This window comes from Coregonus lavaretus, assembly GCF_964263955.1.
Source record: "Coregonus lavaretus genome assembly, chromosome: 22".
NCBI lineage: Eukaryota > Metazoa > Chordata > Actinopteri > Salmoniformes > Salmonidae > Coregonus > Coregonus lavaretus.
In genome coordinates this window covers 44,343,020-44,347,727 of record NC_140009.1, presented here as the reverse complement: position 1 = coordinate 44,347,727, position 4,708 = coordinate 44,343,020, and the positions used below count along the sequence as shown (strand labels likewise).

The 4,708-nt window shown below is 39.0% G+C and overlaps 1 long non-coding RNA gene across 1 annotated transcript; it reads left to right on the top strand.

The window, feature by feature from the left end:
* The first annotated feature begins 492 nt into the window (after positions 1–492).
* On the top strand, positions 493–3,133 carry LOC311150200. Its single transcript, XR_014615084.1, has 4 exons — positions 493–804; positions 884–907; positions 1,355–1,446; positions 1,752–3,133. It is a non-coding gene; the product is annotated as an uncharacterized lncRNA (long non-coding RNA).
* The last annotated feature ends 1,575 nt before the right edge of the window (positions 3,134–4,708 follow it).

The window sequence follows — 4,708 nt, the reverse complement described above, 5'->3', positions numbered from 1 at the left end:
TGTTGTGACTTCTGCCAGCACTGGTTCCACTGCAGGTGTGTGCAGTGGGATCCAGAGGTAGCGTTTGTGATTTTTGTGACAATATAGGGATGGAGGTCGAGATTGAATTGTTTGTTTTGTGTTCATATGAAATTATTTATTTGTTCAAAAAAATAAATGTCTAAAATATAATATATATATTTATTCAACCCATCTTGTGTATTTCTTCCTTTACTTTCCAAGTGCATCTCTGCAACACAAACTCCAACAGTGTTTTCATTGTTTATGTCAATACACATAACTGAAATTAGTTGTATTTGATGTAAATTATTAATACTCATATTTTAGTACTCAACTGTTATCTACTTTCTCAAAACATAAGATTAATCTGTAAAACAAACAATGAGACATTATTTGGTTACAACACTGAATATGTTGGTGAAGAACCATTTCTTAAGAGTCCACAGGAGGGCGCTACGCAATGAAAAGTTGACAGGCAAGTCATAATTTTTTACCGGAAGGCTAGCGAAGTAGTCAACTATCTAGTAAACATTTTGGATACGAGGTTGGTGTCTCTTTTTTCAACAAAATTAAACGGATATATCTTGTCATTGGACAAAATAGTAAGGTGGCTGATAACTGGGGACCGTATGCCGATAATACGGAACGTATTTTTTTTGCTAAACCGCTTATCAAAAAGCTGATAATAGTAGTTTTTCCACTGAAATGTCAAACATGCTAATTGCTAACCCGTTAGCTAACATTTTTACGACACCAATAATCACAAAACTTTGATGGCTTGATCACAAGATAACACTGTTGAAGGTAATATATTTCATAAACGCTGTTGAATATGCCGATAATACGGGGTTCCACGTTAATTCCCTTATTTTGTCTTTTACAGGCAGATCTGCACTGGGGAATTCAGGTAAGGGAATCTCTATGGACACTAGAGTGTCTATTGATCCTCGGTCCACTTGCTTATCTACTCGCACTGACCACCCAACTGTACCCATCTACAGATACAAGCACAGTCACTGTATGAAAGGCTGTAGTCAGGACAGATTTTATTGCTCACCTGATACAAGTATCTAGCAGGTTAAGGTGTTGTCTTTATAAAGCCCTCTGCTTTGGAGCCGTAGACCCCTCTCCCCTCCCTTCCCCACCCCACATACCTCACTCTAGCTATCATTAGCATAGAGTAAAGTTGTTGACCCTTAAAGAGAGCACAGTATTAGATAAAATAATGTACCAGCAGCCTTGTCAGTGGCCATTGTGTCCACTTAGTGGAACAAGTGTATAGAGTGTTGTTTTCCCCAGTACAGGTGGTAATTTTGGTAAACATCCCATTTCACTTGTTGTTTTGGCTGTTAAGCACAAGTTAGAAGACCGTAATGTCGGCAGTTCCTTTGAGATGGGTCAACTCCGCAATATGTGAAACCTTCTGTGCACCCTAATGGGAGAAAGGTACTGTATCGGACCACAACCTCTGTCTCTCTCTCCCTTTACACTTGTTGTGAAGGCATTAGAAAATGTCTGTGTGTTAATTGAAGTCTTTAATTGTAGTTTGCAGATAGTGATTTTCTGTGGGGAGATAAACAATCACAGAGACAGCAACTCTCTAACATTCTAACTATGGAGACAATGTGACATGATGAGGGGAGGTGTAAAAAGAACTCCTTCAACATAAATCTTCAGGAAATGTAGCTCTTTCAGTTTTAGTAAACTATAGGGGCTTTCTGTATACTCTGCTGACTTTTCTATCAATACAGCATGGAGGAACTACTTGGCATGGCCTGAAGCAAAGAAAGCAGCCAAAGCCCGGCAATGTTGGAAAACTTTAGTACAGGCCTTAGGTTCCTCCAGGAACAAAGAGGATTAATTAAAGGAGACTACCATGCTAATTTATCTGTACAAACTCTCTCCTATCGGATTTAAAGGCTGCATATTCCACAGGTATGCTTGAGTGGGATGATGGAAGAAGATGGGATGAGTGTTATGTATTGTATATTGTATATGTATTTTTGATGTGACATCAAAATCACAACAATGGAAATTGTGACTGACTAGTCATTGTTGCTTACAAGCAGAAACATGCATATGAAATAATTATTTTATCCATAAAACCTACACAGTGTACAAAACATTAGAAACACCTTCCTAATATTAAGTTGCACCCCTTTTTGCCCTCAGAACAGCCTCAATTCGTTGGGGCATGGACTCTACAATGTGTCGAAGGCATTCCACAGGGATGCTGGCCCATGTTGACTCAAATGCTTCCCACAGTTGTGTCAAATTGGCTGGATGCCCTTTGGGTGGTGGACCATTCTTGATACACACAGGAAATTGTTGAGCGTGAAAAACCCAGCATCATTGCAGTTCTTGACACCTTTAAGCCGGTGCGCCTGGCACCTATTACCATACCCCGTTCAAAGGTACTTAAATATTTTGTCTTGCCCATTCACTCTCTGAATGGCACACACACACACAATCCATGTCTCAAAAAAAACATAATTTCACCTGTCTCCTCCCCTTCATCTACACTGATTGAAGTGGATTTAGCAAGTAACATCAACAAGGAATCATAGCGTTCACCTGGATTAACATGGTCAGTCTCATAGAAAGAGTAGGGTGTTCCTAATGTTTTGTACACTGTGTATATCTTGTGGGGTATTTAGTGTCTTTGTATTGGTAAGGCTTTTCAATCCTAGCACATTCTCTCATGTTATGATGTGGTTTGATACAATATGAAGAAAAAAAGGTTTAATTTGATTGTTAGATAATAAGCTTGCCAGTTGATGTTTGTTTTTTATTGCGTAATCTGCTCGGGTGATTAAGGACTTCAAGATCCAAGGCGGGGACTTTGTAAATGTAAGTCAGTCCCCTGCTCTTTGTCGTTTCTGATTGTTCTTTTTGAATGCCCGCCAAACCATTAGTTTATTCACCATACTGTAAACTAGAAAGAAATGGATGACTTATTAGTCATCAGAGTAATGATCGGAGACCTCTATGTTGCTAAATGTCAGTTTTTCTTAATATGTTTAGTAATTTTGTATATTGTACGTTTGATGTATTTATGCATGGCTCATCTGTAAAAGAGACGCTAGTCTCAGTATGACTTCCCTGTCAAAAATAAAGGTTAAATAAAACAATTGATTGCAATGTAACTGATGTTTCATCCTAGGTCATGCCCAGATGTCAGCTATTACTTTGCATATTTGGCACTAGATCTTCTGTAAATCCATCTGATTCTAGTTAGGTGTGCTCTGTTTCAGTATTATACGATATTTACCATTCATGTGTAAGTCCTTGCATTGTTTGAGATCACACTTTCATTCGTTCTTTGTTTTACCAGAAAATGCACTTCCGGTAAATTGCTTGATGACTTACCCAGTCAATAGGTGTTTGTTTACAGTGAAGCCATTGCCCCATCTACAGTACATAGACAGTACTCACATGAGCAGTCCTCTACAAAAGGGACTGGTTGAATCTACTGAGTAGATTCTACTCAATTCATGGGGCTAGTTGAACCTTTTCATCTTTCTTCCTCTAGTGGACATGCTCTGAACTACAGCGGAGTTTCGTGACTTACTGCAGATGCTCAAATCTGAGCCTGGAGGCTGGAGCACTGCTGCTTTTCTTTTTCTACCCCAGTTAATTTGTTGATACATGTCACTGATTGGCCAGTACACTCTTTGGTTTGCCAGGTCTAAATGTTTTTAAAATACAGTACAGCTCCAATTAACTCCGACTTACAGACGGGTGTGCTCAGAAGTTACTTTTCGAAGTGCCTGTGCTGGCTGTAGCAACGGTACATCATTCATGTGACATTCCTTTGACCCTGTGGTGCACCTGAAGGGCGACGGTACAGTTATCTGCAGCATCTGCAGAGGACCATTTGCAGATGAAAACGTCAGAATGAAGCACTCTGCCCCTGGCCTCCTGTCCATGGTACCTCCATCTTAGACAAAAGATCACACTTATAAACACACTGCTGTTCACAAACACATGCTCCATTGGAGACATTGATAAGAATATATGAATAGACATTGATAACAACGGATGTTATTCGCCGATGTAGCTGAAGCATCCAGTAATAAACCTTTTTTCCAATCTATCCTCTACTGGCAAACAGTTCCCCTGTCACTAACAGCTGTCAGCTTTTCATCCCTGTACCAAATGTGAGTGGTTGGATGGAAAGCATGTAGTCTTCAGTGAGTATTTCTACATTGTGGATCAAAATGGAAAATATTGAACATGCTGTATGTGTATTTGGCTAATTACATTTTATTTCAACATTCCAGGGAAAGTGGTTGATGGTTTGCTCATGAGAAAAATTGAGGTAAGAAGATCTTTTGATGAGGGTTTGGGAATGTACAGTGCATTCGAAAAGTATTCAGACCCCATTCACTTTTTCCACATTTTGTTACGTTACAGCCTTATTTCATAATGGATTAAGTAAAACAAATCCTCATCAATCTACACACAATACCACATAATGACAAAGCGAAAACAGGTTTTTAGAAATGGTTGCAAATTTCAAAAAAATAAAAAACATACCTTATTTACGTAAGTATTCAGACCATTTGGTATGAGACTCAAAATTGAGCTCAGGTGCATCCTGTTTCCATTGATCATCCTTGAGATGTTTCTACAACTTGATTGGAGTCCACCTGTGGTAAATTTAATTGATTGGACATGATTTGGAAAGGCACACACCTGTCTATAT